Genomic DNA, 14,551 nt, shown 5'->3' with positions numbered 1-14,551 from the left:
GATGCAAAATTAGACAAAGTCCTTGAGTATATTATAATCTAAAAAGAGAGAGACGTGTAAACATAATTATCAGTTCAGTTCAGTCGCTCAGTCGTGTCCGACTCTTTGTGACCCCATGAACTGCAGCACGCCAGGCCTCCCTGTCCATCACCAACTCCTGGAGTTCACTCAGACTCATGTCCATCGAGTCAGTGATGTCATCCAGCCATCTCATCCTCTGTCGTTCCCTTCTCCTCCTGCCCCCAATCCCTCCCAGCATCAGAGTCTTTTCCAATGAGTCAACTCTTCACGTGAGGTGGCCAAAGTACTGGTGTTTCAGCTTTAGCATCATTCCTTCCAAAGAAATCCCAGGGCTGATCTCCTTCAGAATGGACTGCTTGGATCTCCTTGCAGTCCAAGGGACTCTCAAGAGTCTTCTCCAACACCACAGTTCAAAAGCATCAATTCTTCAGTGCTCAGTTTTCTTCACAGTCCAACTCTCATATCCATACATGACCACAGGAAAAACCATAGCCTTGACTAGATGGACCTTTGTTGGCAAAGTAATCTCTCTGCTTTTGAATATGCTATCTAGGTTGGTCATAACTTTCCTTCCAAGGAGAAAGTGCCTTTTAATTTCCTGGCTGCAGTCACCATCTGCAGTGATTTTGGAGCCCCGAAAAATAAAGTCTGACACTCTTTCCACTGTTTCCCCATATTTCCCATGAAGTGATGGGACTGGGTGCCATGATCTTCGTTTTCTGAATGTTGAGTTTTAAGCCAACTTTTTCACTCTCCTCTTTCACTTTCATCAAGAGGCTCTTTAGTTCCTCTTCACTTTCTGCCATAAGGGTGCTGTCATCTGCACATCTGAGGTTATTGATATTTCTCCTGGCAATCTTGATTCCAGCTTGTGCTTCATCCAGTCCAGTGTTTCTCATGATGTACTCTGCATAGAAGTTAAATAAGCAGGGTGACAATATACAGCCTTGACGTACTCCTTTCCCAATTTGGAACCAGTCTGTTTTTCCATGTCCAGTTCTAACTGTTGCTTCTTGACCTGCATACAGATTTTTCAGGAGGCAGGTCAGATGGTCTGGTATTTCCATCTGTTTAAGAATTTTTCACAGTTTGAGGTGATCCACACAGTCAAAGGCTTTGGTATGGTCAATAAAGCAGAAGTAGATGTTTTTCTGGAACTCCCTTCTCCAGTGGACCACGTTTTGTCAGAACTCTCCACCATGACCCGTCCGTCTTGGGTGGCACTACATGGCATGGCTCATGTTTTCACTGAGTTAGACAAGGCTGTGGTCCATGTGATCAGATTGGTTAGTTTTCTGTGATTGTGGTTTTCATTCTTTTCATTCTGTCTGCCCTCTGATGGAGAAGGATAAGAGGCTTATAGATGCTTCCTGATGGGAGAGACTGACTGAGGGGGAAACTGGTTCTTGTTCTGATGGGCGGGGCATGCTCAGTAAATCTTTAATCCAATTTTCTGTTGATGTGAGGGGCTGTGTTTCCTCCCTGTTATTTGACTTGAGGCCAAACTATGGTGGAGGTAATGAAGACAATCCTTCAAAAGGTCCCATGCATGCACTGCTGCACTCAGTGCCCCTGACCCTGCAGCAGGCCACGGCCAACCCATGCCTCCGCCAGAGACTCCTGTACACTCACGGGCAAGTCTGGGTCAGTCTCTTGTGGGGTCACTGCTCCTTTCTCCTGGGTCCTGGTATACACAAGTTCTGTTTTTCCCTCCAAGAGTCTGTTTCCCCAGTCCAGTGTAAGTTCTGGCGGCTCTATGGTGGGGTTAATGGTGAACTCCTCCAAGAGGGCTTATGTCATACCCAGGTCTACTGCACTCAGAGCCCCTGCCCCTGAAGCAGCCCACTGCTGACCCGTACCTCCACAGGAGACACTCAAACACAGTTCTGTCTCAGTCTCTGTGGGGTCTCTGGGTCCTGGTATGCACAAAGTTTAAGCCCTCTGAGTGTCTCTGGAGGGTATGGGGTTTGATTCTAAATATGATTTTGCCCCTCCTACTGTTTTGCTGTATGGTAGTTTGAGCATTCTTTGGCATTGCCTTTCTTTGGGATTGGAATAAAAAGTGACCTTTTCCAGTCCTGTGGTCACTGCTGAGTTTTCCAAATTTGCTGGCATATCAAAATTCTCCAAGCCAGGCTTCAGCAATACGTGAACTGTGAACTTCCAGATGTTCAAGCTGGTTTTAGAAATGGCAGAGGAACCAGAGATCAAATTGCCAACATCCGCTGGATCATGGAAAAAGCAAGAGAGTTCCAGAAAAACATCTATTTCTGCTTTATTGACTATGCCAAAGCCTTTGACTGTGTGGATCACAATAAACTGTGGAAAATTCTAAAAGAGATGGGAATACCAGACCACCTGACCTGCCTCTTGAGAAACCTATATGCAGGTCAGGAAGCAACAGTTAGAACTGGACATGGAACAACAGACTAGTTCCAAATAGGAAAAGGAGTACGTCAAGGCTGTATATTGTCACCCTGCTTATTTAACTTCTATGCAGAGTACATCATGAGAAACGCTGGACTGGAAGAAACACAAGCTGGAATCAAGATTGCCAGGAGAAATATCAATAACCTCAGATATGCAGATGACACCACCCTTATGGCAGAAAGTGAAGAGGAACTAAAAAGCCTCTGGATGAAAGTGAAAGAGGAGAGTGAAAAAGTTGGCTTAAAGCTCAACATTCAGAAAACGAAGATCATGGCATCTGGTCCCACCGCTTCATGGGAAATATGGGGAAACAGTGGAAACAGTGTCAGACTTTATTTTTCGGGGCTCCAAAATCACTGCAGATGGTGACTGTAGCCATGAAATTAAAAGACGCTTACTCCTTGGAAGGAAAGTTATGACCAACCTAGATAGCATATTGAAAAGCAGAGACATTACTTTGCCAACAAAGGTTCATCTAGTCAAGGCTATGGTTTTTCCAGTGGTCATGTATGGATGTGAGAGTTGGACTGTGAAGAAGGCTGAGCGCCGAAGAATTGATGCCTTTGAAGTGTGGTGTTGGAGAAGACTCTTTAGAGTCCCCTGAACTGCAAGGAGATCCAACCAGTCCATTCTGAAGGAGATCAGCCCTGGGATTTCTTTGGAAGGCATGATGCTAAAGCTGAAACTCCAGTACTTTGGCCACCTTATGCGAAGAGTTGACTCATTGGAAAAGACTCTGATGCTGGGAGGGATTGGGGGCAGGAGGAGAAGGGGACGACAGAGGATGAGATGGCTGGATGGCATCACTGACTCGGTGGACGTTAGTCTGGGTGAACTCCAGGAGTTGGTGATGGACAGGGAGGCCTGGAGTGCTGCAATTCATGGGATCGCAACGAGTTGGACACGACTGAGCGACTGAACTGCACTGAACTGAACCGTTTTACTGGGGCTTCTCCTCTGCCCTTGGACATGGGTATATCTCCTCGAAGTTGCTCCAGCCCTGCGTAGCCGCCGCTTCAGCGCCACACAGCCACCGCTCCAGCGCCTACCAGGCTATAGTCCATGGGGTCACAGAAGAGTTTAACTGACTAAACAACAACAGTAAGAACACTGTTAAATGTATCGATAGTAATACTATAATGTAATCCACGGGTATCATGATACAGAATATTTTCAAGTCTCCAAAAATTCTCTCAGGTGTCTTTTTGTCATGTCCCTCCCCTGCCAAGAGCCAACCACTGTTTTAATATTTTTCACCTTAGATTGGTTTTCTTGTTCTAGAACATCATATAAATGGGGTTATGTAACATGTATCTATGTTGAACATTATATTTGTGAGATGTGTTACATTATTATGTGTATCAGTAGTTCATTTCTTTTTAATGTCAAGAAGTATTTGATTGTATGAATATACCACAATTTGTCCATTGTTCTTTGAATAATATTTTAGCTTTTTCAGCTTTTTTGCTATTGTGACTATAGCTGCTGGAAACTTTTTATACAAGAGTGTGTGGATGTTTTTTTTAATTTCTCTTGGATAAATTCCTAGGAGTGGAATTATTGGATCAAAGTATACAGAGATATAATTGATTATATCATTTTGAAATTCATCAGTTTGTTTATAGTTATTCCCACTAGCATTTATATGAAAGTTCTAGTTGCTCATTTCTTGGCTGACATTTTGTGATGTCAGTCTTTTTAATTTTAGCCATTCTAGTGAAAGTGGAGAGTGAAAAAGTTGGCTTAAAGCTCAACATTCAGAAAACGAAGATCATGGCATCCGGTCCCATCACTTCATGGGAAAAGATGGGGAAACAGTCGAAACAGTGTCAGACTTTATTTTTTTGGGCTCCAAAATCATTGCAGATGGTGACTGTAGCCATGAAATTAAAAGACGCTTACTCCTTGGAAGGAAAGTTATGACCAACCTAGATAGCATATTCAAAAGCAGAGAGATTACTTTGCCAACAAAGGTCCGTCTAGTCAAGGCTATGGTTTTTCCTGTGGTCATGTATGGATGTGAGAGTTGGACTGTGAAGAAGGCTGAGTGACGAAGAATTGATGCTTTTGAAGTGTGGAGTTGGAGAAGACTCTTAAGAGTCCCTTGGACTGCAAGGAGATCCAACCAGTCCATTCTGAAGGAGATCAGCCCTGGGATTTCTTTGGAAGGAATGATGCTAAAGCTGAAACTCCAGTACTTTGGCCACCTCATGCGAAGAGTTGACTCATTGGAAAAGACTCTGATGCTGGGAGGGATTGGGGGCAGGAGGAGAAGGGGATGACAGAGGATGAGATAGCTGGATGGCATCACTGACTCGATGGACATGAGTCTGAGTGAACTCCAGGAGTTGGTGATGGACAGGGAGACCTGGCGTGCTGCGATTCATGGGGTCGCAACGAGTTGGACACGACTGAGTGACTGAACTGAGTGAGTGCGTTGTGGTATCTCATTATGGGTTTCATTTACATTCCTCTAATAAGTAATGATGTTGAGAACTTTTTCATGTGTTCACTAATCATATCTATATCTTCCTTTGTGAAGTAGCTGTTCAAATCTTTTGACCATCTAAAGAAGTTGGGTTGTGTGGTTTTTTTTAAAAAGTGTGTTTTAGGCGTCATTTGTATATTCTGGATACAGGTCCTTTAGCAGATATGTTTGTCAGATATTTTCTACTTGTCTGTGTCTCGCCTGTTCATTTTCTTAGTGCCTTTTATAGAGCAGAAAACTTGACAAAGTCTGATTAATCAGTGTTTTTGTAATTATTGCTGTCTCAATAATGTTTTTATAGTTTTCCTAATAGCCTCATCTATATCATCAGTCAGATTTATTTCTAAATATTTGAAATTTTATGCTGTTGTACATTGTATTTAACCACTGCATTTTCTAACTGCTGGTCTATCAAATTATAACTGATTATTGTGTATTAAACTGCTACCCAGTAACTTGCTAAATTCACTACTTTGAATAATACATCTATAGATTCTTTTGGATTTTCTACCTCCACTTTCATATCCTCTACAAATAATGGGAGCTTTCTGTTTTTGTTTCTAGTCATTATACCTTTTCCTTTCTCTTCCTTTCTATACTGGTTTGCACCTCCAGCGCAAAGTCAAATAAAAATGGTGATAAGTAGCATTCCTTTCTTGTTCAGTTATCTTAGAAAAATAACTATTACCACCAACAACAAACTTTCAGCATTTAGTTTGATATTTAATGTAAATTTTTATGATAACCTTTATCAGATTAAGGAAGTTTCCATGTCTTCCTATTTGCTAACAGTTTTTATCATGATAACAGATTGAATTTTATCATTAGTTATTCTAAACCAAGAGGTTTTATCTGGATAGTTGGTTTTTTGTGTTGCAGAAATTATGTAACTAATTTTTAAGTTGTCCACATAAAATCTTTATTTAAACTATTCCTCCAGGTGTTGATATATGTAGGTACCTAAAGTGAGCTGAAGATACCTAGAGTGACTTCTGTGGTTGAGGTTTCAGTGTCTGGGGTTTTGCTCTGTCTAGGATGTTGCTCCAACACAGCTTATTTTTAACCAGATGTAATGTGTACTCCATATTACACTTTATTTATACCTTATTGTAATCCAGTAAAGTAAATAGATTAGTATCATTTAAAAGGACAGTATGATGGGAGGAGTAGCTCTCTGGTTAAGGCTTGACTAAGATAACCCTCTTCCAACAACACAAGAGAAGACTCTACACATGGACATCACCATATGGTCAACATCAAAATCAGACTGATTATATTCTTTGCAGCCAAAGATGGAGAAGCTCTATACAGTCAGCAAAAACAAGACCGGGAGCTGACTGTGGCTCAGATCATGAACCCCTTATTACCAAATTCAGACTTAAATTGAAGAAAGTAGGGAAAACCACTAGACCATTCAGGTATGACCTAAATCAAATCCCTTATGATTATACAGTGGAAGTGAGAAATAGATTTAAGGGACTAGATCTGATAGAGTGGCTGATGAACTATGGACGGAGGTTCGTGACATTGTACAGGAGACAGGGATCAAGACCATCCCCATGGAAAAGAAATGCAAAAAAGCAAAATGGCTGTCTGAGGAGGACTTACAAATAGCTGTGAAAGGAAGAGAAGCGAAAAGCAAAGGAGAAAAGGCAAGATATAAGCATCTGAATGCAGAGTTCCAAAGAATAACAAGGAGAGATAAGAAAGCCTTCCTCAGTGATCAATGTGAAGAAATAGAGGAAAACAACAGAATGGGAAAGACTAGAGATCTCTTCAAGAAAATTAGAGATACCAAGGGAATATTTCATGCAAAGATGGGCTCGATAAAGGACAGAAATGGTATGGACCTAACAGAAGCAGAAGCAGAAGATATTAAGAGGAGGTGGCAAGAATACACAGAACTGTACAAAAAAGATCTTCACGACCCAGATAATCACGATGGTGTGATCACTCACCTAGAGCCAGACATTCTGGAATGTGAAGTCAAGTGGGCCTTAGAAAGCATCACTATGAACAAAGCTAGTGGAGGTGATGGCATTCCAGTGGAGCTATTTCAAATCCTGAAAGATGATGCTGTGAAAGTGCTGCACTCAATATGCCAGCAAATTTGGAAAACTCAGCAGTGGCCACAGGACTGGAAAAGGTCAGTTTTCATTCCAATCCCAAAGAAAGCCAATGCCAAAGAATGCTCAAACTACAGCACAATTGCACTCATCTCACACACTAGTAAAGTAATGCTCAAAATTCTCCAAGCCAGGCTTCAGCAATACATGAACCGTGAACTTCCAGATGTTCAAGCTGGTTTTAGAAAAGGCAGAGGAACCAGAGATCAAATTGCCAACATCTTCTGGATCATCAAAAAAGCAAGAGAGTTCCAGAAAAACATCTATTTCTGCTTTATTGAGTATGCCAAAGCCTTTGACTGTGTGGATCACAATAAACTGTGGAAAATTCTGAAAGAGATGGGAATACCAGACCACCTGACCTGCCTCTTGAGAAACCTATATGCAGGTCAGGAAGCAACAGTTAGAACTGGACATGGAACAACAGACTAGTTCCAAATAGGAAAAGGAGTACGTCAAGGATGTATATTGTCACCCTGCTTATTTAACTTCTTTGCAGAGTACATCAAGAGAAACGCTGGGCTGGAACAAGCACAAGTTGGAATCAAGATTGCCGGGAGAAATAACAATAACCTCAGATATGCAAATGACACCACCCTTATGGCAGAAAGTGAAGAGGAACTAAAAAGTCTCTTGATGAAAGTGAAAGTAGAGAGTGAAAAAGTTGGCTTAAAGCTCAATATTCAGAAAACAAAGATCATGGTATCTGGCCCCATCACTTCATGGGAAATAGATGAGGAAACAGTCGAAACAGTGTCAGACTTTATTTTTTTGGGTTCCAAAATCACTGCAGATGGTGATTGCAGCCATGAAATTAAAAGACGCTTACTCCTTGGAAGGAAAGTTATGACCAACCTAGATAGCATATTTAAAAGCAGAGACATTACTTTGCCAATAAACCTCCGTCTAGTCAAGGCTATGGTTTTTCCAGTGGTCATGTATGGATGTTAGAGTTGAACTGTGAAGAAAGCTGAGCCCCGAAGAATTGATGCTTTTGAACTGTGGTGTTGGAGAAGACTCTTGAGAGTCCCTTGGACTGCAAGGAGATCCAACCAGTCCATCCTAAAGGAGAGCAGTCCTGGGTGTTCATTGGAAGGACTGATGCTGGGGCTGAAACTCCAATACTTGGGCCACCTCATGCAAAGAGTTGACTCACTGGAAAAGACCCTCATGCTGGGAGGGATTGGAGGAAGGAGGAGAAGGGGACGACAGAGGATGAGATGGCTGGATGGCATCATCAACTCAATGTACATGAGTTTGGGTGTACTCTGGGAGTTGGTGATGGACAGGGAGGCCTGGCATGCTGCCATTCATGGGGTCTCAAAGAGTCAGACACGACTGAGTGACTGAACTGAACCACATAGGTATGCAGTAGTATATCATTGGATTTTAATTTTCATTTCTCAAACAATGTACGATGTGTATATTTGCAATCCATATATCTTTAGTGATGAAGGATCTACTCAAAATTATGCCACTTTCATAATTGGATAGCTTGTTTTTTCATTAGAAAGTTTGGGTGTTCTTTCTATTATCTAGATACAAATCCTTGATTAGATATGCACTTTGCAAATATTTTCTCCCAGTATGTGGATTGTTTTCATTGTCTTTATCACATTTTTCAAAGTGAACAAGTTTCTAATTTTGATAAAGTCTCATTTATCACTATTCTCTTATAGATCATGATTCTGTTGTTGTATTTAAGAAATCTTTGCCTAACTCAAGGTCAAAAGAACTTTTCCTGAGAGGGACATCAGCATCATGGTAGCATAAGATGTTGTTCCTTTTTGCTCTCGCTTTTAGCAACTAAAAATCAGCATCCATCCAAAAATGAAGGTACCTCTGAGAGTTGTGGGGCTTCCCTAGTAGCTCAGACAGTAAAGACCATGCCTGTAATGTGGGAGGCCTGGGTTCAATCCCTGGGTTGGGAAAATCTCCTGGAGGAGGGCACGGCAACCCACTCCAATATTCTTGCCTGGAGAATGGACAGAGAAGCCTGGCAAGCTACAGTCCATGGAGTTGCAAAGAGGCAGACAAGACTGAGTGACGAAGCACACAGCACTGGGAGTCGTGAGATCTCCAACACTATACGCTAAGGGACTTGGAAGCAGTCTCTCGTATCTGTGCATTAGCTAATAGTCAGAGAGGACTCAATAAGGGCTGGGAAACAGCAGGAGCCAGCAAACTAGTCCCAACCTCTCTTAGCTATAGTTGGGGAAAACTCAAAGAGTGTTCATGCGGAAGTCACTGCCAGATAAGAGAGTATTTGTAGAGTCCAGCCTTCTTGAGGGGAAATTTTTAGCACTGGGGCAAAAACAAAACAAAGCAAAACAAAAAATAAACTAGATGCAACAGAAAAAGTAACTAGAACTTTGCCAGTGCTGTCCCTCTCTCAAGGTGATAAGGTTGGGGAAGGTGAGTGCTTGGCTACTCCAGCTGTTCAGACACTGCTGGAGAAATTTGTTTTTTAGTACCCAGAGTATTGAGGTCAGACTTCCATGTCTGGGGGTAGGGAAACTGAAAGAGGCAGATAAGAATATTAAAGGGCATTAAAGAGACATGGTTCCTGCTATTTGCATTTAACCCACCCATGAGCTACTAGGAGAACCTCACCTAATGATCTCTGCATCTGATCCACAGGCACATCAACATCCCAAGTGCTACACCCACACCACCCACACCCACCCCTGAAGGCAGCTCCTTCTGCACACTCCCAAATATGGCAGTTAGAGTGAGAGCCAGTGGAATGCACTCAGATAATCAGACCAAGGTCTGTAGGTAAGAGGAACCACATACTTAAGCCATAGCACCACCTTCTGGAAAATAAAAGAGGTTTTCAGCAATTGGCCTTGTGAGATGTGAAAATTAAAGAAAGCATAAAAGCTTAAGAATTCTGCCACAAGGATGAGCAAGAAATGGGAAGCAGGTTTATCCATTCAAGATTGGAGAAAACCCCACATATAACAGGACCAACAAAGAGTATATCCTACCTGAAGGCAATTAGTAAATATTTGAGGTGTCTGCCACTCCAAGTGCAAAAGCAGCAACACAAAAAGTCCAAGGAACATGAAGAATCAAGGAAACATGTCATCACCAAATGACAATAACCTTGCATAACTGAATACAGAGATACAGAATTTGGCTATCTAACAAAAAATTCGAAATAGCTATTTTAAGGAAGCTCAATTAGCTACAAGAAAAACATAAAGATAATTCAATGAAGTCAGGAAAAATAATACCTAAACAAAATCAGAAACTTAACAAAGAAGAAGAAATCATAAAAGAGAAACAAACAGAAATTCTGGAGCTGAAGAATCCAATGAATGAAATGAAAAAAAAGCAATAGAGAGCATTTACAGCAGAATAGACCAAACAGAAGATAGAATAAGTTTTCTATAGGAGAGTCAGAAGAGAATACTGGAAAAAGAGTAAAGAAAGCCTATGTAATCTTTATGACACTAACATTGTTCAATTATTAGAATAACTGAACTATTAAAAGGAAAAATGTGGGCAGAATATTTAAGAAATAATAGCTGAGAAATTCCCAAATTTGTGGAGAAAACTGGACAACTAGGCTCACAAGGCTAATAGATCCTCATTATCTCATGCAATGCAAAGTAACCTTCTTTAAGATACGTTATAATGAAACTGTCAAAATACAAAAAGAATCCTAAAAACAGCAAGGGTAAAAAAGATGGTAACATTCAAAGGAATCCCAGTTAGGACATCAAATGATTTCTCAGCAGAGACCCTACAGGCTAGGAGAGAATGAAATGATATATTCAGAATAATTGAAAGAAAAAAATTGCCAACCAAGAATATTCTATCCAGCAAAGTTATCATTCAGATACAAAGGAGAAATAAAAGACTTCCTAAGACAAACAAAAGCTGAGGGACTTCATCAACAACAGACTTGAAGTTCAGCCGAATGTTGTGTTCACCAATATCGTGGCTCAGTGGTTCAGAATCTGCCTGCCAATGCAGGAGACATGAGTTCAATCACTGATCCAGGAAGATTTCACATGCTGCAGAGCAACTAAGCCTGTGCACCACAACTACTGAGCCTGTGCTTTTGAGCCCAGGAACCACAACTACTGAACCTATGTGCCACAACTATTGAAGTCTGTGCACACTAGAGTCCATGATCCACAAAAAGAGAAGCCACTGCAATGAGAAACTTGCACACCACAACTAGAGTAGCCCCTACTTGCCACAACTAGAGAAAATCCCACACAGCAATGAAGACCTGGTCAAAAATAAATAAATAATTTTTTTTTAAAGACCTAAATAAATGGAGAGAAATTCCATGTTCACAGTTTGGAAGACTCAATATCATAAAGATTTTACGTCCTCCCAAATGCAGTTAATGTAATTACTATCAAAATCCCAGCGAGATTTTTATGGATAAAGACAATATTATTCTAAACTTTTAATGTAAAGGAAAAGGAACTAGAATAGCTAAAACAAATTTTTAAAAGAAGAATAAAATAGAAACAATCTACCCTAGTAAAGTAATGCTCAAAATTCTCCAAGCCAGGCTTCAGCAATACATGAACCGTGAACTTCCAGATGTTCAAGCTGGTTTTAGAAATGGCAGAGGAACCAGAGATCAAATTGCCAACATCCGCTGGATCATGGTAAAAGCAAGAGAGTTCCAGAAAAACATCTATTTCTGCTTTATTGAGTATGCCAAAGCCTTTGACTGTGTGGATCACAATAAACTGTGGAAAATTCTGAAAGAGATGGGAATACCAGACCACCTGACCTGCCTCTTGAGAAACCTATATGCAGGTCAGGAAGCAACAGTTAGAACTGGACATGGAACAACAGACTGGTTCCAAATAGGAAAAGGAGTACGCCAAGGCTGAATACTGTCACCCTGCTTATTTAACTTCTTTGCAGAGTACATCATGAGAAACGCTGGGCTGGAAGAAGCACAAGCTGGAATCAAGATTGCCAGGAGAAATAACAATAACCTCAGATATGCAGATGACACCACCCTTATGGCAGAAAGTGAAGAGGAACTAAAAAGCCTCTTGATGAAAGTGAAAGAGGAGAGTGAAAAAGTTGGCTTAAAGCTCAACATTCAGAAAACAAAGATCATGGCATCTGGTCCCATCACTTCATGGGAAATAGATGGGGAAACAGTGGAAACAGTGTCAGACTTTATTTTTTTGGGCTTCAAAATCACTACAGATGGTGATTGCAGCCATGAAATTAAAAGACGCTTACTCATTGGAAGCAAAGTTATGACCAACCTAGATAGCATACTCAAAAGTAGAGACATTACTTTGCCAACAAAGGTCTGTCTAGTCAAGGCTATGGTTTTTCCAGTGGTCATGTACGGATATGAGAGTTGGACTGTGAAGAAAGCTGAGCGCCGAAGAATTGATGCTTTTGAACTGTGGTGTTGGAGAAGACTTTTGGGAGTCCCTTGGACTGCAAGGAGATCCAACCAGTCCATTCTAAAGGAGATCAGTCCTGGGTGTTCTTTGGAAGGACTGATGCTAAAGCTGAAACTCCAGTACTTTGGCCACCTCATGCGAAGAGTTGACTCACTGGAAAAGATTCTGATGCTGGGAGGGATTGGGGGCAGGAGGAGAAGGGGATGACAGAGGATGAGATGGCTGGATGGCATCACCGACTCGATGGATGTGAGTTTGAGTAAACTCTGGGAGATGGTGATGGACAGGGAGGCCTGGCGTGCTGCAATTCATGGGATCGCAAAGAGATGGACACGACTGAGCAACTGAACTGAACTGAACCCTATTTTAAGACTTAAAGCTATAATAAGTCAAGACTGTGAGGTATTAGAGAGATAAATACATAGCTCAACACAACAGTATAGAGAACCCAGAAACAGACTCACAGAAATATTACCAACTGCTATTTATTTGTCTGTTTTAAAATTTACATTAAGGTTCATTCTTTGAGATGTATAGGTCTGTCAGTTTGACAAACACATAATGTCATGTACCTATCATCACAGTATCATAAAGAGTAGTTTCACTGCCCTAAATATACCCTGTGCTCCAGTAATTTACACTTTCCTTTTCAATCACCACCACACCCCAAACCCCTGACAACCACTGGTTGTTCTTTTTTAGTGTCTCTATAGATTTGCCTTTCCAGAATGTCAGGTATTTGGAATCATATGGTTTACAGACTTTTCAGACTGGCCTTTTCACTTAACAATAAGCATTTAAGGTTTCTCCAAGCCTTTTCATGGCTCAATAGCTCATTTCATTTTTCTGCTGAATAGTATTCCAATGTATGAATGTACCAAAGTTTATTTATCCACTCACCTTCTGAAGGACATGTTGGTTGCTTCTAAAATTTGGCAAATATGAAAAAAAAACTGCTATGAGCATTCCTGTACTAGTTTCTATTGCTGTTCAGTCACCCAGTTGTGTCTGATTCTTTGCAACTCCATGGACTGCAGCACGTTAGGCCTCTCTGTCCCTCACCATCTCCAGAAGTTTGCCCAAGTTCATGTCCACTACATCAATGATGCCATCCACCCATCTCATCCGCTGAAGCCCTCTTCTCCTTCTGCCCTCAATCTTTCCCAGCATCAGGGACTTTTCCAATGAGTCAGCTGTTCACATCAGATGACCAAAATACTGGAGTTTCAGCTTCAGTATCAGTCCTTCCAACGAATATTCAGTGTTGATTTCCCTTAAGATTGGCTGATTTGATCTTTTTTGTCCAAGAGACTCTAAGGAGTCTTCTCCAGCACCACAGTTCAAAGGCATCAGTTTTTTGGCATTCTGCCTTCTTTACAGTCCAGCTCTCACAACTGTACGTGACCACTGGGAAGACCATGGCCTTAACTATATTGACCTTTGTTGGCAAAGTAATATCTCTGCTTTTCAACACCCTGTCTAGGTTTGTCATAGCTTTCCTGCCAAGAAGCAAATGTCTTCTTGGCTACTTTCATGGCTACTGTCACCATTTGCAGTCACCATCTGCAGTACTAGTTTTTATGTGGAATAAGTTTTCAATTCATTTGAGTAAACACCTAGGAAAACAATTGCTGGATTGTATGGTAAAACTATGTTTTGCTTTGTAAAAAATTTTCCAAAATTGTTGGAAATGAATTCCTACAGTCAGTGAATGTGAGTTCCTGTTGCTCCACATGCTAGTCAGCATTTGGTGTTGTCAGTGTTTAGGATTTTAGCCATTCTAATATGTGTTAGTTGCTCAGCCGTGTCTGATTCTTTGCAACTCCATGTACTAGGCTCCTCTATCCATGGGGTTCTCAAGATAAGAATACTGGAGTGGGTTGCCATTTCCTTCTCCGGGGGATCTTCCCAACCCTGGGATCAAACCTGGGTCTCCTGCATTGTGGGCAGATTCTTTACCATCTGACCCACCTGGGAAGGCCTGTTCTAATATGTATGTAGTAGTAACCCGTTGTTTTAATTTACAGTTCCCTACTGAACTGAATGACATATGATGTTGAGCATCTTTTCATATGCTTATT

At 41.2% G+C, this 14,551-nt stretch overlaps 1 protein-coding gene across 1 annotated transcript in view; it reads right to left on the bottom strand.

The window, feature by feature from the left end:
• Positions 1 to 14,551, bottom strand: part of ZSWIM5 (zinc finger SWIM-type containing 5) — a 161,333-nt gene that overhangs the window by 70,525 nt on the left and 76,257 nt on the right. The gene's annotated exons all lie outside the window — the stretch shown is intronic.

Source organism: Bos indicus, chromosome 3, assembly GCF_029378745.1.
Source record: "Bos indicus isolate NIAB-ARS_2022 breed Sahiwal x Tharparkar chromosome 3, NIAB-ARS_B.indTharparkar_mat_pri_1.0, whole genome shotgun sequence".
Taxonomy (NCBI): Eukaryota; Metazoa; Chordata; class Mammalia; order Artiodactyla; family Bovidae; genus Bos; species Bos indicus.
Note: the sequence above shows the minus strand (reverse complement) of the source record. Positions and strands in the feature narration are given on the sequence as shown.